Source organism: Gorilla gorilla, chromosome 14 (assembly GCF_029281585.2).
Source record: "Gorilla gorilla gorilla isolate KB3781 chromosome 14, NHGRI_mGorGor1-v2.1_pri, whole genome shotgun sequence".
In the NCBI taxonomy this organism is placed as follows: domain Eukaryota; kingdom Metazoa; phylum Chordata; class Mammalia; order Primates; family Hominidae; genus Gorilla; species Gorilla gorilla.
In genome coordinates, this window is record NC_073238.2 from 41915505 (window position 1) to 41938525 (window position 23021).

At 37.3% G+C, this 23021-nt stretch overlaps 1 protein-coding gene across 5 annotated transcripts in view; it reads right to left on the reverse strand.

Annotated features, from left to right (window-relative positions):
- LNX2 (ligand of numb-protein X 2) overlaps nt 1–23021 on the reverse strand; it is a 73511-nt gene that overhangs the window by 42822 nt on the left and 7668 nt on the right. For 2 of the 5 annotated variants that reach the window (XM_019039820.4, XM_063697225.1), the window contains exon 2: nt 16262–16303. The exons of the other annotated variants lie outside the window; for them this stretch is intronic. The gene's annotated coding sequence lies outside the window, so the exon portion shown is untranslated. The remainder of the gene's footprint in view (nt 1–16261; nt 16304–23021) is intronic. 5 annotated transcript variants of the gene reach the window in all.

Consider the following 23021-nt stretch of genomic DNA (forward strand, 5'->3'; position numbering starts at 1 on the left):
GTACACACACATATACATATACACACACACACATATATATAGTATATGTGTATATATACTTTATATATATAATACATATATAAAGTTATAAGTAGAGAAAATTGAACATCCTAAATATGCTTTTTAAATTATTGGTGTCACTGATTAGCTTTGAAAGCTGCAACATTTAAATTTCTTATATCTTGTTCTTAGTTAAGATAATGAAGCCTGGGAATCTCATATATATATGTACACACACATATACATATATACCATCAGATTAAGAATAACTTTGGGTCAGACCTTGAAGAGCCATATTTGTGCTTTCTCAAGGCCAGACTAAATAGACAATGGCCTCAGGGGCAGGGACCAGAGCCTTGTTGGCCTTGATGTTTACACAGAATGATTCCCACGTGCTGACACAATGTCTTCTAATTTACTTAAGTTACAGTTCTAACACTGAGAAAACTTAAAAGAAAGAAAATACATTGTAATTCATTATAGATTCATATATATCAAATATCCCTGCAAAATACAAATGCATGTTACATGATTCAAATATTAATAAAATATTTGCACTGTAAAGCCAGAAGTATAAAGAGGCTGTACTATATGAAGCCCCTAGGATGATCAACAATGCACCTCCAATTATATTAGTTTCCTGTGTTTCCAAAACGGATTCAAACAAAATCCCAGGTTTCACATGTTAAGTTGCTATTACCTGCCTTTCTGACATCTCCACTAGGGAGTGAACTTTCACAAACCAACTATATTGAAAAGCAAACTAATTATTCTTTTCCCTAACCTCAAACCTGACCTCCCATTCTTTTTCCTGTCTGTTCGTCCATCCATCTAGGATTTATTGAGAATCTCCTACGTGCCAGACACTACTGTTCCAGGGTTAGGAGTTGAGCACTGAACAGACAAAAATCCCTGCCCTTGTGAAGTTAACAGGGGGAGAGGGTGGAGGATAGACAACATATAAGAAGAAATGAAATGCAGTATTTTAGACGCTGAAAGGTTTTACAGAGCAAAGGAAAGCAAGGCAGGGAAGTCAGAGTACTGGGAGGACAGCTATTTTAAACAGCATGATCAAGGAAGAACTCACTGAGAAGGTGGCATTTGAATTTAAAACCAAAAAGAAGTAACTAGAAAGCCATGCAGGTATCTGGTGTAAAAATGTCTGTTACAGGCAAATGAAACAATAAGTACAATGGCCTTGAGGCGAGAATGTCCCTGGTGTGTTCAATGAACAGTAAGGAGGCCAGCATAGATAAAATGAGGAAAGTTCAGAGAAGACAAGACATCAGAATGGTTACTGGGCTAACTAAATCTTGTAGGGCCTAAAAAATTTTGGTTTTTACTCTGAGTCAGATTTTAACAGATCATTGGCTGCTATGTTGAAAATAATCTGAAGGGGTCAAAGGCAGAAGCAATTAAAAGCCTACTGAAATATTCTGAGCCACAGATGATGGTAGATTGAACATGATGAACATAGTTGAGATAGAGAGAAATTACTCAATTTTAGATATATTCTGAAGGTAGAACCAATACGGTTTGCTGATTAATAAAATGTGTTCATGGGCTGATGGGAGGGGGGAAAGTCAAGGGTGACACCAAGATTTTTGATCTGAGCAACTGGAAAGATGGGGTTAGCATAACTGAGATGCACAAGTCTGTAAGAGAGCAGGTTTAATGGGTATGCTTAAGCTGGAATATGTAAAATTTGGACTGCCTGTATTTCTAAGAAGAGACACTGAATAGACAGTTGCACACACAAGTCCAGTTCAAAGACAAGGACTGGGAAGATGATATAAATTAGGAAACACTGGTGTAAAGATGGTATGGAAAGCCATCAGATTGGAAAAGATCACTAAAAGTGTAGATGAGTGTAAGCAGCAAAGAGAAGGGCTGATTCAGGACTCCGCCTTGGCACCTTTCTGGGGGATGAAGAGGACCAGGCAGAGGAGGAGTGTCCACTGTGACTGGAAAAAAATTAAGAGAGTATTGTACAGAGAAAGCAGATAAAGAAAAGTGTTCCGAGGAGGAAGAAATAATCAACTGTGTCAAATCCCGTAAGCAAGTAAGATAAGATTAGGACTGAGAATTAAGCACTGGATTTAGCAGCGTAAATTCATTGGTGACCTTGATAGTTTTGGTGGAGACAGCAGAACCCTCCTGGAATGAGTTCAAGTGAGAATTGGAAGGGAGGAGTTAAGAGCATAGACAATTCTTTTGAGAAAATATGCTAAATGAAAAGGGGAAATTTGTATCTTGGTAGGAAGCGAAACAATCAGAGGTGATAGCATTCCACCCCATTAACAAAACATTTTCACCCCCATGTTTACAGGTTTATGATTTGCATCTGTCTACATCCTTTCTTCTTTTGCCACATCTCTCCCTCTCCTTTCTAAAAGCTAGTTTCTCCTCCACCTGGGTTCATCCCTTTGGAAGCCTTTGTCATTCATCTCATCTTCTTCCAATCTCTAACTTTCTCCCCATCACGTACAAAAACATTCATGTCTTATCAACTTTAAAAACAAATCATTCTTCTACAATGGTTACCCTTTCCCTCACCTCCATTTCATCTCCAATAGTTTTGAAAAATACCATGCTGCAGTTGTCAACTCCTTACCTAAAAGTGCTCCTACCTCCATCAGCCACAGAGACTAGTTTCACTGTGGTTATGAATGTCTAACTGCTAAATCTAATGCCAGTCTCAGACCCTCATACTACTTTATCTCTCTTCAATATCACTAACGTCTCTCTCCTTGAAACTCTTTGCTGGCTGAAACGTTTTTTTGTTGTTGTTTTTGTTTTTGTTTTTGAGATGAAGTTTCATTCTTGTTGCTCAGGCTGGAGTGCAATGGTGCAATCTTGGCTCACTGCAACCTCCGCCTCCTGGGTTCAAGCGATTCTCCTGCCTCAGCCTCCTGTGTAGCTGGGATTACAGGCGCCCACCACCACGCCTGGTTTGTGTGTGTGTGTGTGTGTGTGTGTTTTTTTGTTTTTTTTTTTAAGTAGGGACAAGGTTTCACCTTGTTGGTCAGGCTGGTTTCAAACTCCTGACCTCAAGCGATCTGCCCGCCTCTGCCTCCCAAAGTGCTGGGATTACAGGTGTGAGCCACCACGCCCAGTCTGCTGGCTGAAATTATACCATTCTTGTTCTTGTTCTCATCCTATCACTCTTTTGTAACAGCTGTCCAATTACTTCCTTTATACAAACCCCAAAAAAGTCAAACTGTTGGACCAAAGTGAAAGGAAGACTTCTGATTTACATTACAAAACTGCCCTCCAAAATGGTGAACAAAATTTGGACTCCTACTAGCAATGTATAAATATACTAACTTTTTCAAAATTGTTCTAAGCCTAGTCAATTTTCTTTTAATATTTATAAATTTTATAGTTGAAAATATTTCATTGTTCTTTTAATTTGCATCTTTAGTCCAGCTAAATTAAACATATGATTATTATCCTTAGTTATCTTGTGAAGTGTCTGTTTATAACCTTAGCCCCAGTTTTTTCTTATTGAATTGTACTGTTTTTCTTATCAGTTGATTTGAACTCAACATATTAAGACAGCAACCCTTTATCACATTATTATAATCACCTCTCCCAAGCCTCCTGTTTGCCTTTTAGTTGTCTACCAGCATAAAGATGCTGTCAATTTTCATGTAATTGAATACACTCACTTTTCCCTTTGAGAGTTCTTCCACCACTCTTATCTTCTTCTTCATAATGAGATAAATATTTGCCTCTATTTTCTTCATTTGTATAGTTCATTTGTATAATAAAATTTTTTTATTATCACTTTATTCTGGTTAGTATGCAGTATGAGAATAGATCTAACTTTATTTTTCTCCCAGTTGTTAGAGTATATCTGCCTCACACTTGTGTTCAAAAACTAGGTCTTTATCCCCCTCTAAATGATCCGCTTCCTCACGGCATGCCTATATTCCCAGTATCACATAATTAGAACCAGAGGATCCTCCCGTTTCTCTTTCTCACTCCCTGCCTCACTTTCCATACCTAGGCACCAAGTTCCCCTCGATTCCACCTCCAGAATGTGGCCTCCCCTTTCTTCCATTCCCACCACCACTCTCAGTTATTTGTTGCACCTACTCTTTTAGCAAACGCAGGTTTTCCCGTCTTTTTTCTGTCCTACCTTCCATCACAACACTAGTATCCAAAAAAGCCATGATACTATTTTCCCTGCCTGAATACTCTTCTGTGGTCCCCAACTGCTTCTACAAAATTAAAGCCAAATTATTCAACCTTGCAATTAAACCTTCCCAGATCTGACTCTAGTTTCACTTTCTGACACAATTCTACACATTTGTGCTTTGGCCACACCAAATTATTTACAACTTCCTGACCACAGCATCCTCTTCCCTGCCTGGAATGTCCTTTCCTACCTTGGGTATCTGCAGAACCCCCATCCATTTAGTGGTCAGCTCAAGTAAACACTCTGCTGTGAAGCTCTACCCAATCCACCCAAACACAAGCTCTCACTATGTCCCTTCCACCGCCACTTATCACAGTTATCATGCACCTCACTGCAGTGGTTTGCAATCACTTGTTTGCATGTGTCTTCCCTACAGACTGAACAGCCATTAGAAGGCAGAAACCAAGTCTTAGTTGTTCATCTCTATACCTCCATGCCTGACATCAGTATGTGGTTAATAATAAACCTGAGGAAAGGGAATATGAATGAACAAATGTGTCCTCAACTTTTACCTGCCTTACCAATCCTACCAATTTTGTCTCTAGAATTCTTATTCCCACTACCTCTGCTCTAATTCAGATTCCTGCTACTTCCTGATAATCTTCTAATTGCCTCTAGTTTCACTTCCTCATCACAAAAGGTGATCTCTTAACAAATAACTAAGATTCTATCATATCTGTCTCTATGTCCACCTGTAAACCCGAAAACCCTGTGTCCTAGCCAGCTGTCACTTCAAACCATTCATCTAAACCATTCAAATCTCTCTGTTTCCAATATTTGTTAGTCTGTCTCTTGTACCTGGATATTATCTTCTACTTTTCAGTTTCTCTGCCACCTCCCCTAATGGTATTTGTCACTTGTTACTTCATCCTCTTTTCTCCCTGGCCCCCAACAACATACTTAGAGCTGTTACTGCTAATCTGCTGTAGGCTGAGTATTCAGATACTCAAACTTATTAGGAACCATATGCTAAGACGAAGCCAACACTGAGGCTCAGAAAAGGAACAAGTAGGTGGCTTCAGTGCAGGGTATCAAACACTAGTATCTATGGTGCTCAACTATCTTTTGCATGTACAGCTGACCCTTGAACAATACAGGCTTGAACTACATGGGTTCACTCATATGTGGATTTTTTTCAATGAATTTACTAGAAAATTATTTGGAGATCTGTGACAATTTGAAAAAACTCACAGATGAACAGTATAGCCTAGAGATACTGAAAAAATTAAGAAAAAGTTAGGTATGTCAAGAATGCATAAAATATATGCACATTTTGTCATTTACTACCATAAAACATATACAAACTATAAAAAGTTAAAATCCATCAAAATGTATACACACAAACCGTACATGGCACCATTCACAATTGAGTGAGATGTAAACAAATATACAGTATTAAATTACAATTGTTTACAGATTCATCATTTATTATAAACCATGTTTCTAACAAAGCCAAATCACCGTTATTTCTAAAACAAATTATAACAGAAAAGATGGTGAACAGGAAAGGATCCCATGGAGATGTATGTTAAACATACACATACGGCCAGCCCTAGACCAATTCCATTTCACAAATTTTATTTTGTTATTTTCTTAACTTTTTCTCTTTTTCTTCATTCTTCCCTTCCTCTGTTTCAATATTACATTCTTTACTCTTACCCACCTTTTCCAAACAAAATCTTTCCAAATAAAATCTTTCACAAAATCTGTAAGAAAATCTCAATCAAGTGATCTGCACATGATTTATGAAAATATACCTTTGTCTAAGGACATTTGTACATGACAAGAGAAAAAGCTAAACATTAAAGGAATGACTCTTTAAGACACTGCCAAGGAAATACAATTGAATAGAGCCAACATAACAAAGAGGCTTTCTCAGTCTACTCCCAATGTCATAACATACAGATAAATGTCTCTGTAAAGTTTAACCCACCTGCATAAGTGTCTAATAGAGAGTGCTTCTCTGAAGGTTGCCTTCCACATCTAAGTAGGCATTTTCCCCTCAAAAATATAAGGCTTCTGTTAGCCTCCCTGTTGTCTCTAGTCTCAATCATAAACTTCTTTATCATTAGATTACTACTACAGGGAAAAACCTCTAAGGCCTATCCTTATCAGAAATCAAAACCTCTAAGGCCTATCCTTATCAGAAATCAATCTGTCCTTTTGTGGATGGCCAACTTCATTGAAACCATATCTTCCTAATTTCACAATAAAAACGGCACTCAATATTTTGAGAAACACAGCAGTTTATAAGTCCTGCTACGACATACAGGAGAGGCAGACATCCAATATAAGGATATCTGGGTCAAGTGGAATAAAAGAAGCAAAGTGTTATGCAAGTATAGGTGGAAAAGAGTGATTTCTATTGCAATAATTGGGAAAAGTTTCTTGGAGAAGTACACGGGCTCAGAAACAATACGAGGACTCTCAATGGACAGTTATGGGGAACAAGGAACAACAGCTTTAAAAATTGATATTTCAGGGCCGGGCGCGGTGGCTCACGCCTGTAATCCCAGCACTTTGGGAGGCCGAGGTGGGCGGATCACGAGGTCAGGAGATCGAGACCACGGTGAAACCCCATCTCTACTAAAAATACAAAAAATTAGCCGGGCGCAGTGGCGGGCGCCTGTAGTCCCAGCTACTCGGGAGGCTGAGGCAGGAGAATGGCGTGAACCCGGGAGGCGGAGCTTGCAGTGAGCCGAGATTGCACCACTGCACTCCAGCCTGGGCGACAGAGCGAGACTCCGTCTCAAAAAAAAAAAAAAAAAAAAAAAAATTGATATTTCAGAAATAGTTGATGCACTCTGTGTGGGTATATGCATGTAACGGGGGTGGATGGACAGAAAAGAGAGTCTGAGGGCTGGACTAGGTACAGAGAGAAAGCAAAGGTTCCTGAGTCAAATGATGTGACTAGATCCATGTGTCTGGGTAGGTAACTCTGGCAGCAGAGTTATGGCAATAATGAAGGGGGGTAAAACAAAAAGTTACTGCAATGGCCAAGATGACTGGTAATGAGAGCTTGAACTAAGGAAATGACTATGAACAGTCAAAGGAGGAATGGATTTGAGCAACATTTTAGGATACAAAAGTTTTAAAAGAGAGAAAGAAGAAAAGAGGGTAAGAAAAGGTGTTAGCATACCATAACCAGCATAGACATATCAAAGAAAAGAGAATTATAAGGGAACTTCCTTCATATTTCCCATCAAAATATCCCTATATTCCTTACAATTCAAAAGTAGTTTCTCATAAATATAAGAATTTCCTGGTATCTCCAAAAAGCCAAAATTTAATAATCCATTTACTATTTTACTCTATAAACTGTACTGTTGAGAAATAAAATGCCTTTCAATTTACAACAAATGTCCATTATCAGCAGGAGTTGCAGCCTCAGGCCCTAACCTTCTGCTTTGAAAAACTGGGGCACTGTGCTAAACAATCTACAAAGCTTCTTCCAGCTCACCGCAGCACATCACTTAGCACATCCTTACCACACCACTTAGGAGTGGGTAAGGGTCTCAGCACTGTTTAAAAAAAAAAAAAAAAAAAAGACATGATCAACACCTATGGCCCACATCTGGCTGAAACATCAAAGTCCAATCACCTAAAGAAAAACAGTGCAGCTAGAAAAAGGTTGAGATGTAGGCCACTAAAATTAGAAGTGAAAAAACAAGAACACAGGACAAGGACATAATATTAGGATTTTTGTTATTAAACAAAAGGGGATGAGACCGATGTCACAAAATCATACACAGTCTAAATTGAACAGGGATTAACCCATGGGGTCAATTTTGACATGTAAAAGGAATAGATTTGGAGAGGGAATGATAATAGCTAACATTTATTTAGAACTTACTTTATATCAGGCATAGTGTCAACTGGGATGGAGAATTAACAGATTTAATCCTCAAGATAACCCTGAGATGGATACTATTCTCACATTCCTCCCCGTTTTTCAAATGAGGAAACTGAGAGTAAGGCCCAAGACCTAAAGCTAGTGAGGGATGGAAATATGATTCAAATCAGGCAGTCTGATTCCACAGCTATAATTTTAAAGTATATACTGTACCTAGTACTTACAGTATAGTAAATATAAGCAGGCTGCACAAACCAAAATATATACATACCTATACATATACAGTATATACATACACAAACATGTACATATACACATATATATGTTTACATAAACAAGTGAATGACAGATCCAAGGGGAAGTTACCCTCTATTGTTAACTTTCCAGAAGAAAACATGTATTGCCATCTATATGGGGGCCAAAATGCTGGATGGACCTCATTTCTTAGTCTCACAAAAAATTTTCCACAATTCTGTATTTTCACTTTTAATTTTTACTGTAATAAAATGGAGGCTTCAAAATTGACACTACTTTTTGTATCCACAGAATTCAATAATTATATGCTTCCGTGTTCAGATATCAAAATCAATTTGAATAAACACAAAACTGAATAGCATCTCAAATTTTGAGCTGCCCATCAATCTCTCACAAAGCTTCTTGGAAAACATTCATTTATATTTGTCATGGGGCACAAAATTTGTACAGTGCTTTGAATGCAACCTTTGTGTATAAAAGGGTCTATACAGAAATGTTTTAACCAAGCTTGAAGCTTTTCTCCTAGGGCTTTAACATACAGATACCAAAAGGAGCCTTTGTTTACTCATTGCAACAACACTGTCTTCTAAGGCCACTGACCACTACTTTGTAAATTAGTGCCTCAAGATCTGGAATCCCACTTGGTTTTTCTTGCCAATGGCTCTAGGTGTTTGAACAATTTGGGATATAACTGCCTCTGTCCTTATCTACTAGCATCCTCATTGCAATCTGAACTTACGATTCTAGTAAAAGAAATTCATTTACGTTACAGACAATATACTTATGTTCTAACCAGCTAAAGGTCAATTAGTAATCCATATTTACAAAGCTATAATTAGGAAGTAAGTTAGGAATAGACAATATAAAGTAAAACAATAACAAAGGTATCTTGTAGGAATAGAATAGCATCTGTACTTTGGCAACTCTTTTACTTTCCTGCAGATTATGTTAATGGAAGGGAAGAATTTCAAAGGCACCCCAAAAAGGCAAATATTTAGCAAGTTTCTCTCAAATCAAACTTTTACACTTTGGATCTCAAACTCAAGAAACACACATCTAAATATTTAAACTTGTGGATCTTGGTTAACAATGGCAGCAAATATCACCCAAAGAGCATTATGCCAATCCTGAAAATCTTTTGGTTGCTGTTTCCATGGAAACAGCCTAGATGAAGAAAACCTAAGAGTAAAGAATAATACATTTTTTAAAACCACTTTATCTTGTTTTCCCCTATCAGTTAACCAGCATGGCACATAACTAACAGGCACATCAGTTATATACCAGAAAATTCATGACTCATTCAACAAATATGTGTTGGTTATCTGCTGCATGCCAGGCACTGCACCAGAGGATAGGGTTACTCTGGAGAGCTCACAGAGCTCAGTCTAGCACAAAGACATTTACTAGCCAACGATACAAAATGATCGAGAAATTTCACATTCTTTTGTCATATTAGGTTTTTGAAATTTTACATTTCAAAAACCGTGTACATTTTATACTTACATCACATTTCAGTTGGGACCAGCCACATTTCAAACCCAATGCCAACAAAAGGCTAGTGTCTTGTACTGGACAACATGGGTACAGATATTCCAATGGGGACGAAAAGCATGCATATCAGGAGTAAGTCGCTTCCTCAAAGAACATAAAATCTAACCAGTAGATTAGCCACTATACATGCAAAATATATATGGTACAGAAACATAACCGTAGAATTACTCAGTAAGTAAAGAAATCTGTAAGAAACATTAATATATAAGATACTGGGTGAGCAACTGTGTGTAGAATTCTTTCAGCTGCAAATGATGGAAAACCTGACTGAAAGTGGCTTAAGTGAAAAATAAGATAGGTGTTACTGACTCGGGGCTTTCTCCCAACTCTGCTTCCTCTAGATTGGGTTCATTCTCAGGCTTCATGTGGCAGCTAGTTCCCAGAAGTTTTAGGGGCACAGTGTCAGACCCCTTGTTCTGCTTCCACAATATTGCCAACAAATGCCCCGGAATTACATCTTCCTATTTCTAATGGCTGGCTTGGTCATGTACCTATGCTGAACCAATCACAGTAACCAGGGACATGTGATGCTTTAATGGGCCAGACCTGGGTCACTTCTGCAACAAGGCATCAAGTCAACTTCCCCAGAATCACAAAGACTAAAGTGGCTTAACACTGATAAGCCTGATGTATGGCCTATCTTCCTTTAACCATATTACTTGACTGCTTCACTTGATACTCAAACAACCCGGAAGAGTCTTATAAAGTCCATTTCCAGTGATTTATTCCTTCATAGCTCAATTTATTCACTATTACTACATGCTGGACGTTATACTGATTGCTTTACAAGCAGTATTTCATTTAATCTTTCCAACAAACCCTATGAAGTAGTTACCATCACCGTTACCATTTTATAGATGAGGAAAATGGGGATCCAAGGGATTAAAAACAACTAAGCTATCAGTGATTGGAATGGGATTCAAACTCTGGTCCATCTAATTCCAAAGTCCACATTCAGCAGTGCCTGAAATTAAGAAATTTTTACTGTTCCCTCCCTCTTCCCCATCATTAAAGAAAAAATAAGAAAGACATTATATAAGCAATACGTGATGCAATTCCACAGAAGCCACATGATTTATAACACCCTATCTGCAGACATTGCTGAGAAAACTGATGACAGCCCCAAAGAAAGACAACTGCATTAATAAACTAGAATGATACTTCTCTAAATTCTAACTCCTCAAATAAGGCTATGATTTGGTGTAATTAACAGTATAGTTAAGTTCTCAAAAATTCTCAGCCATAAGCTCATAAATATCACTGGAGCAAAGAGGAACAAAATAAAGTTTCTAAAATAATATATCATGCATGAACAGACAATGAAAAGTTCCATTATTAATATTTTCCCAAAAATTTTAAAAAATTTTTATTTTTAGAGACAGGGTCTCAGTTCTGTCATCTAGGGTGGAGTGTAGTGCCATAATCACAGCTCACTGTAGTCTTGAACTCCTGGGCTCAAGCGATCCTCCCACTTCAGCTTCCAGAGTAGCTAGGATTACAGGCATGTTGAACCATTGCACCTGACCTTCCCAACAATTTACTATGAACATTTTCAAACATACTGAAAAGTTCAACATTTTCAGGGTAAACACTTGTACTTTACAAGTCTACCATTAAGATTTAACTATATGTGCTTTGTCACATATCTCCTCATCCTTCCCTGTTTTATCAACTTCATGATCTTCAAAGTAAATGCAGAAGTCAGTACACTCCTAAATATGACAGTATGCATATCAACTGAAGTTCCCTATTTGTTTACATTTAGCTTTTGAGGTGGAATTTAAATACAAAAAAAAATGTGCAAAACTTTTTTTTTTTTTTAAGACTGCATTTCGCCATGTTGCCCAGGACTCAAGCAATCAACCTACCTCAGCCTCCCAAGTAGCTGGGATTACAGGCATGTACCACCACACCAAGTAAAATGTGCAAATCTTAAGTCTACATTAATTAAGCTTTTGATAAATGCATACAACTATGGAACGCAAATACCTATTAAGATAGAGAACAGAATCATTACTCCAGGTTTTTTTATGCCCTTCCCAGCCAATCTCAATCCCAATTATCTCTAGAGGCAACCGCTGGTCTGATATTCTTTGCATCATAGATTAGTTTTGACTATTCTAGAGTATCACCTAAATGGGAACATAGAGTATGTACTCTTGCATACAGCTTCTCTTACTCAGCATGTTTTTGAGATTTACCTATGCTGTGGTATATATCAGTAGTCTGTTTCTTTGCATTGCTTGGCAGTATATCACTGTATTGTGTCCCTTATTGATGGACAACTGGGCTGTTTCCAGTTTTTGGTGAGTATCAACAAGAACTTCTATGAACCTATGCTTTCATTTCTCTTGGGTAAATACCTAAGAGTAGAAGGGTTGAGTCCCAGGGAAGGTAGATGCTTAGTTTTATAAGTAACCACCATACCTTTCCCAAAGTGGTTGTACCATTTGACTTCCCTAACAAGAATGTATAAGCTTTGGTTGCTCCATATTCTTTGTCAACATTTGATGCTGTCTTTTTAATTTTAGCCATTGTGTTATGTGTGATCAATTAATATTTTAATTACTTTTGAGTTAAATCTATTTGTAAGATACAGCACAAAAATAATTGAGGTACATAAGATATAGGGCAACATTAAGAGAAATTACAATATTATAAATTTTATATATAACTTTAAACTTTTTTCTACTTTCAAGAAGTCACATGATTTAAACTACACTTTCATTCAGTGCCTCATGAAATAATTATGCTGTCAAATATTAGCACTGTTGCTTAGGAAACTGGTATCAAAATACTAACTTTTCTTTCAGTTTATCTCTTACTACTTAATAATATCAACAATTTATGGCTCACTTAACCTACAATTTAGATCAATAATATAAATTGAAAGATATTTGTTAAAAAAGAACACTGTCAATGTCTCTCTTTAAAATCTAATTCTCATTTGCTATACTAAAATATTTAGTCACCTTTTCTAACATAACTCCATCTTGGAACTATGTCCTCTAATTAAGTTCTGGGGGGACCAAGAATAGCATCTGATGCCATTCCTTAAAATAAAAACAAAAACACACCTTGGCACAATTGCACAGTCTGAATTAGCTTGTAAAAGCAGCACAACTGTCCCAGAAACAAGCAAATCACTCTTGGATATATTATGATATTTTTAAATACAGTATGCTTACATAATCGATGCCATTATAGAACTCAGCAGGTGACAGTCCACATCAGTAAACAGACATCTACTGATGACAAAGAAACAGTAACAATAGCCACTTAGGGAAGCCACTAGCGGTGCCTGAATAGATAAACAGTTTCATGGTCAGATCCCATTTTTTATGCAGTCTCTTACCTGTCAAGGGGCAGCCAATCCCTACATAGTTACTGTTGACTTTTCTTCTACACAAATGTCAACAATGGGGCACAAAATTTTAAGAAATGCTTCCTGACTCCTTAATGTCATTGTAGCTTACAATGACAAACTTCAAATTGGTGAAAAAATGACTATTATGTATTCCACCAAAAAGGAGATGTCCAACTACCATTTTAACACATGCCTATCTTACTCATACCACTCTGCAATGCACCAATTTGTTTTGCTGTTTTTCTGAAATGTTTTCCTTCCTTTAAAAAAAAAAAAAAAAAAGGCCGGGCGCGGTGGCTCACACCTGTAATCCCAGCATGTTGGGAGGCCGAGGCCAGTGGATTACAAGGTCAGGAGATCAAGACCATCCTGGCTAACACGGTGAAACCCCGTCTCTACTAAAAATACAAAAAACTAACCGGGCGTGGTGGCAGGCTCCCAGGTACTCAGGAGGCTGAGGCAGGAGAATGGCGTGAATCCGGGAGGCGGAGCTTGCAGTGAGCCGAGACTGCGCCACTGCACTCCAGCCTGGGCGACAGAGCGAGACTCCGTCTCAAAAATCACAGTATAAAATGAACCACACTCTTTCCATGCTATGCTATGGTACCCTCTCAGATGAGGAGAGCAGGCATGGCCAGCAGATCCACACAATGGGCAGAGTCAGCAGTGCACTCCGTGCAAATGGCTCCTCAGCTATCGAGCACACTATGGGTGATCAAAGAAACAGAGGGTAAAGAATAAGAACAAGGAGGGATTTAGTGGAAGTCCTTTGACACTCCAAAGAGCATCACAAATTTAATCCACCAGAAGTTTCACTGCAGATTAGAAGAGTGCCCAACAACTAGAAATGGGAGCAAGAACAAACCATGGAGATATAATATATATATGGTAGAAGAGATTACACACTTTTTTTCTTACTCTTATCTGTTTTTCCAGATTTCCTATGAATATCTATTACCAAATGTTCTACCATTTAATTATTTTATAATATAAAAAGTAAAAAATTCTACTATTCCACAAATTAAAAAAGAAAGAAAGAAATCTATGGCTCAAAGGGTTGAAACAAAGATGTTAGTCTTTTTTTGTTGCAACCGCTTTTCTTATGCTTGCTCCTAAACTGCCATTTCCTATTGAATTGTATTATTATTAAGTTATTTCTATTTAATTTTTTTTTTTGCCCTGCCTTTTGGTGCTGACCTACTGAATTTTAATGGGGGAAAAACAGACCTTTTCTGAAGAAAACGACATACAAAATGAATACACAGAACCATGTAGGTAAATATCTCACTAGATAAGTATTACAAGAAGGGTTTGATAAAATTAGAGTTCTTGCTGATAGCCCATTACAAAAGTCAGGGTAATTACATGCTTTTACCGGGTCCAGTCTCTGCAACAAACGGGGTTACTCTTTAACCCCCTTACCCTTCCAAACATTTCACTACGTAAGCTTGAAGACTACTAACCAAAATTAAACAACGAAGAAGTTGAAGCAGTATATAAAGAATGTTAACTATTCCTTTCTCTAGGTTTAATAGATGAATGGCAGACAGGCTGACAGACAGGTGGACAGAGATAGATAATGCAAGCAACAGGCTTTTCCCTTTAAAACTGAAACCAGGGTTTCTACAAAATCATTCAACTGCATTAAAACAAAACAATTCCACTGAGTTTCTATTGAAAAATCATCTCATTATGAGTCCAAGAACATGACTGTGGCCATTTACTCTTAGAACCTATCTCTTCATTGGCCAGCTATGTGGCATAAACTAAAATGATCTTTAAAGTCCTTTTCAGCAAGAAGAAAGAAAACAATTATGATTCTATCAAAACTTTAACTTTTCATATAACCCTAGTACAGTAAAGAGTAAGACAGCTTTTAGATCAAAGAAGTCTGGTTTCCAATCATAGGTAACCATATTATCTTGTCCAAATTGTATATTACCTCTGAAACTTTCTGAGCTCCAGTCCTTAAATGAAAAATATCGACCTTACAGGGTTACTATGACAATTAACTACTGAATGAAACTTAAAGTTCCTAGCTCAGAGATAAGCCACAGAGTAGTCACGCAAACGGCAGTTATTACAATGATTAATATCGGCAGTTGCACAATTCTGTCCACTTATATTTCACCACAGAAAGAAAAGCAATGTAACACTGAAAATATTAAAACTTTCTATGGCAATACTCATAAATTACTGAAAACAATTTACCTTTTTTTCCCCTCTAGATCTAACATCATATTCTAATTGAACTCAAGGAAAAGACCACCTCTCCCACACCCCTTTTCAGAAAAACAAAATGGATGCACCTGACAATCCTCAAAATGAAAGCTATTCTAAGAGTGTCCACTACAAATATTAAAACTGTAAAGGGACAATCTGCAGACTTGATGAACACTGTAAAATGCACAAAGACATTTCCAGTTAGCAAACAGATGTGTTAAACAAATAATTTTTAATTAAGCACAACTTGTACTACAAAATTCCCTAATAATCAAGCTTTTTAGCAGAATTAGTGTACCAAATATGTTTTATTTCATGGTTGTGCTATATTTGCTAGACCAAGGCCACCTAGTAAATATCCTATTTTAAGTTATCCTGAAGATGCCCAGATTAATTTTTATTGTGTTCAGCATTCCCTTGAAAAAGGATTAAGCAACAAGGTCATGATTTATAGCGAAAAAAAAAAAAAAAAAAGACAAAAGCTCAAAAAAAAAAGGCTCAAATAATCATTTTGTTCACAATTATATCCAACAAAGAAGACCTCTGTTTTCCTTAAGGTTACATTAATTAAGGTGGGATCAGCAAACAAAAGGTGATCAAGTTAAATTTCAAAAAAATTAGCAAAGTAAAACAAATTTTGCACTATTTTAAATCAAGGTACAGAACAGTATGAGTTTTAAAATATCTATGTATTAATATATAGATAGACACATGAGTTTATACACACAAAATATGACTGGAAGGATATACAAAAAAACTAACAGCAGTCAACTCTAGGCGAACCAGGTAGCTGGGGTGAAGAGCTCACCTCAGGCTTGTTTTTCATGAAGTATCCATCTGAACACATACACTTTCATGTGTATGGAAGTATATTTATGGCAGGAGCAAGGGAGCATGCACAAAAAGAAATAAAGTAGAAATTAGAAAGCAGTCAAGATTGGTTCTTATATACATGATTAAAAAGCAAAGTACAGAAACAAGATCTTCACATCAAAAATAAGAAAAATTTTATGGAGCACTAAAAATGAAGTTGCATGCCCAAGACAATGCTTTTTCTTTACTGCTTCATTTCTGTTTCAAAAGTAAATAAGTAAAACACAAATCTAAATATTAATTATCACATTTATCTGCAAAGTTATTTCCTATCATAAAAATGGGAGAAATGTAAATTATTGCTACATTTAAGAATCTTTTTGCAAGACACATTGTTTACACATATTCTATTCAAGCTTATTGAAATGTCCAGTGTTATAATACATTTCTAAGAATCAATTTAACATTCAGCCGTAATCACACCAGCACAGAAATAGACAAATTTGTGTTTTCTTGTATTTACTTCCTCTACTGCTGCTTAAGGGAAATCTATTATGGCATTCCTGGTTTCTAAAAACGCACCACAACGTCAACTGATGAGTCATGGGTCACACTCCAAGTTCTTATGTACCAAAGAAAGCAGGGCACTAAAGTCTTACACACCAATTTTAAAGACTGTCTAATAAGCTCGGTTACAAACCAAGAGTTCTTTATAAGGTAACACAGATTACAGTTTTTAAACGAGGCGTGAAAAACTTCAAAATAAAACTGCAAATTCCACAAAGAGTGATAGAATTATTTACTCTTTTTCAGACTCCTAATAACTGGTAGGGTTTTGTTTTTCTTAATTCAGAACATACAAACATAAAGCACTGTTGAAATACTGACAGGTACAAACTCAAGTTTGTAAAAACTCAACAAACTCCTAGCTTCCTGAAAGTCCAAATTATCTGAGAAATAATTTTCTATATGCCTTGTTTTGACTCTTAATTATTTCCAGTTTTCACTATTTAACCATTTCACTGACTGGGAAACCTCCAGGAGAGAGTACAAAAGGGCAGGAAGCAAAGATGACACCGTTTGATTCCTTTGGGCATTATTAGTTAAATTTCCGTGGTGAAGAGACAAATAGCTAAAAGGAAACCTGGAGACCAGCTGTAGATTCTAGTAACCAGCATAACAGACCATTGAGATTTAATCACATCATCTAATTTTCCTCCTAGCATCCATCATTATCCTCTCCATTAATTGCTTACCTATTTGCTGTTGTTTCTCTTCCTGCCCCACAGCATGTAAACTCCATGAGAACAGATATCCCACCTGTCTTGCTCATTGCTATAGTCTCACCATGTAGAACAGTGCCAGGCACATAACAGGCATTCAATAAACACCCAGTGGGAAAAGAAGACATATATGTATTCAGTTATCTTAGGACGTGCAGTCATGAAAAGGCTAAAATTTATGTTTGCTTGAAACTATTCTTTACTCATAACTTCTAATAAATTTTTATTTTGCCTTGTCACAACTCTATGCTTTTGTCATCTAAATATGTTATCAAAATAGAGTAATCATACTGAAATTATAATCTAGACTAGATTTCTGAGAACGAGAACTTCTATAATTCACTTTTCTATCCCAAATATCTAGAATGGTACACAGCACAGAATAGGCATTCAAATACTTGTTGGAAAATATTATTTTAAAAGAATTATAACTGGTGGGATTACTAATGTTTATTCTCTTTGCATAGTTTATGATTTCCTGCATTTTCTACATTAAGCATGTATTAATTTTAAAAATATACAGTGCGATTTTAAAAAAGAAAATCAACACGTATCCCTTATATCTTCACGTAGTTTATAATGTATGCAATAAGGTAAATCAAACAGATGTGCTGCTTAATCCCCAAGAGTAACCAAACAGAAAAACATTCTTTAAAATTGAGATATTGCTAATTTTTAAATTAAAAATATTACTTTTAAGAATATTAAGCTTTATTGTCCAGAAAGATATCCTTCCATAAATCCTAGTGTACTTAGAGAGCAATTTCTTTGAGTTTTTTGTTTTGTTTTGTTTTGTTTTGGTGGGGGGCCAAAGTCTTGCTCTGTCACCCAGGCTGGAGTGCAGTGGTACGATCTTGGCTCACTGCAATCTCTGCCTCCCAGGTTCAAGCGATTCTCTTGCCTCAGCCTCCAGAGTAGCTGGGACTATAGATGTGTACCACCATGCCCAGCTAATTTTTGTGACGGGGTTTTGCCATTTTGACCAGGCTTGTCTTGAACTCCTGGCCTCATGTAATTCACCTGCCTCAGCCTCCCAAAGTTCTGGGATTACAGGCATAAGCCACTGTGCCTGGCCTGTTTTTCATTAACAGAATCATTTTCTTTTCAAAAGGTTCAAATAACCAACAGTGATTTTTTTTTTTTTTAAAGAGATGGAGTCTCGCTCTGTTGCCCAGGCTGGAGTAGAGTGGCACGATCTTGGCTCACTGCAATCTCCGCCTCCCGGATTCCAAGCGGTTCTCCTGCCTCAGCTTCCCAAGTAGCTGGAACTACAGGTGTGCATCACCATGCCCAACTAATTTTTGTATTTTCTAGTAGAGACAGAGTTTCATTATATGTTGGCCAGGCTGGTCTCGAACTCCTGACCTCAGGTGATCTGCCTGCTTTGGCTTCCCAACATGCTGGGTTTACAGGCGTGAGCCACTGCGCCTGGCCCAGAGTGATTCTTTTTGAAGACAAAGAAAGCTATATTATAAATAAACAACTTAAGAACTACATAATGGTTTGCTTTCCTCCAGCACCAACTTTCAGGTGAACCCAAACTGTAGAAAGAGAAAATATAGTCACTATCACATTTAGAAAGACTAAAATCATGCAGAGCAACTGTGTTACAGGTAATCATTTTATAGGAAAAAAGTTAATACAACATAAATTAGTTGAAAGTTGACTGATGATTAATAAGAGTACACAAGATTTTACCATCCTTCTACATTCTGCAAAAGGGATTCATTAAAAGTTTTTAATCCTTTCAAAAAATAGGTACTATACCATTGAAAAAAAATCCAGACTCTCAAAATAAATCCTGAATGGTTTCTTAATGTTATCATACTCCATTAAAAACAGAAAAGAAATTCAAATGTGCTAATAAATGTACTACATATACCGGAAAAAGAATAGGTCAGTGTCCCAAAATAGAATTATGTCTATTTTTAGCAAAATCTAAAATTAGTCTATTGAAGTATCAATTAATACATCTCATCTATAATAAAAGCACAAAGCCTAAAACTGAGAAATTCATGAGATTAATAAATATTTCATGTGGGAACTAATTGCTATGGACACTTGAAATCTATTAAATAGCCTTCGCATAGTGGTCTTAAAAGGTCATGCACTGCTACTACTGATCAAATGCTTGACATATTTAGTAGCAGAGGCACAGGATACAACCATATGCACTGTGATACCTGGCCTCTCCCTACCAATTTTATATTTCAGCTTCAGCTAAACCCAGACTATCGACTGTTTCCAAATTGGTATCTTGCAACTATAAGAAATAAAAACAACAGAGAAATTCACACTAGAATATACTATGAAGCAGCTGAAAACTGTATTCTAGCCCAATAAGCGACATCAATTCTCCCAATTTAAAACTATTCCATGTATTTCAGACCTTTCCCTCTCTTTGCTATAAGCAGGGTCTCAGCAATATGCTCAAAATATTTTGTTTGGACCCTTATCTTACACCATATTCAAAAATTGCCTCAAAATGGACTAAAAACCTAAATGTAAAACTTGAAACTATAAAACTCCTAGAAGAAAACATATGGGAAACGCTTCATGACACTGGATTTGGCAAAGATTTCTTGGACATGACACTAAAAGCACAGGCAAAAATAGACAAATGGGACTACATTAAAATTAAAAACTTTTGCACATCAAAGGACACATCAACAGAATGAAAAGGAGAAAATATTTGCAAATCGTATCTGATAAGGGGTTAATATCCAGAATATGTGAGGTACGCCTACATCTCAACAATAAGAACAAAAAAAACAGGCCAAGGATGTGAACAGACATTTCTCCAAAAACGATACAGAAATGGCCAACAAGCATATAAGAAGTTCAGCATCACTAATCCCAGGAAAATGCAAATCAAAACCACGAGATATCACCTCATACCCATTAATAATGGCTACTATTAAAACAGAAAAGAACAAGTGTTGGTGAGAACGTAGAGCATGTAGAGAGACTGGAATGCTTTTGCACTGACAGTGAGATTGTAAAACAAGTCAACCGCAATGAAAAACCATATGGAGGTTCCTCAAAAAGTTCGACTACCATATGATCTAATAATCCCACTTCTGGGTATACATCCAAAAGAATTCAAAGCAGGGTCTCAAAGAGACATCTGTACACTCATGCTTATGGCAGCACTATGAGCAATAGCCAAGAGGTAGAAGGAACCCAAATGTCTACCGACAGATAAACAAAATGTGGTATATGTATACAATGGAATATTATTCAGCTTTACAAAGGAAGGAAATTCTGTCACATGCTACAACATGGATGAACCTTGAGGTCATCATCCTAAGTGAAATAAGCAAGTCACACAAAAAAAGACATATATTGTATGATTTCATTTACATGCGGTATCTAAAGTACTCAAATTCTAGAAAGTAGAAGAGTGGTTACCAGGGACTGGGGAGAGGAGGAAATGGGAAGTTGTTTAATGGGTACAGAGCTTCAGTTTCATAAGATGAAAAAGTTTTGGAGATCTGTTGCACTGTAATGTGAATAAACAGTGTACACTTAAAAATGGTTACGATAGTAAATTTTATGTGGTTGCCACAATAAAAAGCTGAAGCAACGTAAAATATTATTCTGTTAAATATTCATAATTTTGGTAGAATTTATTTTACTTCAACCACTGAAAATTCAGCATCCAAACTGAGATATACTGTCTAAGTGCAAACCATTTCACTAGATTTCAGTACTTAATATGGGAAAAAGAATGTCAAATCACATTTACAATTTCATATTGATGACATATATTTTGAACACACTGCTTTAAAATATGGAATTTAAAAAATGTTATGCTTTAAGAACAATAATTAGAGGAGAATGTGGGGTCAATGGAACTGTGTTTGTTTTACAAGGTTAAAGATTGGAGCATATTTATAGGCTGGTGTGAAAAAGAAAGCAGGGAGAAAGAGATTAAACATAGAAAAGAAGGGAGTTAATTGATAAAGCCGCTCCTGAAGGAGACTTGAAGAGATAACAGGCACATTTGGAAAAACAGATCTGAGACTTAAGTAGGTAAAGTTCAGAAAGGGAGAGACAGAAAAGTCCTAGAGAAATCACAGCAGATCATCTCATTTCCTCCATGAAATAACCAGATTATCTGCAGAAGAGGTGGAGTTGGATAAAAGGGTTTGTAATGATGAGGTTTGGGAATAAATCACGAGTGATGAAGAACAAAACCCTCATTGGGGCTAACAAGACCCATATGATCAGGCCATGGCCTACCTCCCGGGCCTCAGCCCCTGCCATGTCCCAGCTCTCTCTCATCCACCTCCTCCCCCTCCCTCAAAGTGCCATCCACCTCTGACTGCCTCCTCTGAGGGTTTACCTGTGTAACACCTACTCAGCCAGATATCTGTTTAAGGACAACTTCTTCAGGAAGTCTTCAGTGATACCCCACTTTGCAGAGACTAGGGCAGTTCCCCTTCTCATAACCCAAACACCCTATGCCAGCATCATCCAACAGAAAGATCACTTGAGCCACATGTGTCATTTCAAACGTACCAGTAGCTATGTTTAAAAAATGAAAAGAAACAAGTGAATGAATTATTATCATTTTGAGACAGAGTCTCACTCTTGTTGCCCAGGCTGGAGTGCAGTGGCACAATCACAGCTCACTGCAGCCTCAACCTCCTGGGCTCAGGTGATCCTCCCACCTTAGCCTCCCCAGTAGCTGGGGTCACAGGCATATGCCACCACACCCGGCTAATTTTTTATAGAGACAGGTTTCGCCATGTTGCCCAGGCTAGGCTCAAAATCCTAAGCTCGAGTGATTCTGCTGCCTTGGCCTCCCAAAGTGAGCCACCATGCCTGGTCGAATTATTTTTAATATTTTATTTAACCCAATATATGCAGAATATTATCTTGAATCGCCTCTAGATTGTAAACTCCATGAGGATACCACAGCGTCCTTGGCTCAGTGTCAGAGCACTCAGTAGGAGCTAAACAAACGTTTACAAATTGACTGAAGGGTATGGGGGTAGGGGGTTGAGGGACATTTCCCTGCATTGAGGACCAGCCATTTAATTGGTGATACCAAAGCAATGTGGAGACAGAAGCAGAGTTAATCTGAACAGAGACGTTATCTGGCAGGTACAACACAAAAGACAAGTCCAAGGGAGGCAAAGGTGCCAGTGGGAAGCATATTCCAGGTGTTTAACCATGGGCTTCCAAACTGGATAGAGATGCTCTGCAAGGCCAAAAGGTGTCCCTGCAGCAGGGAGGGGAGGGTGAGGTGGAACAGAAGAACTGGCACACTGTTGCTGTGAGGGGGAGGGGGCACTCTAATAGAAAGTGTGGGTATTGAGAGAGCTGCAAAGATAGGAGAAGAGACGGAGGTCCAACTACAGGATATGTAAGTTTTAAGATTTCTAACATGGAAAATTTAGGGAAACGACAAGATGCCAAATGAATGTTAAGATAAAGTGGAAGCAGGCCGGGCGTGGTGGCTCA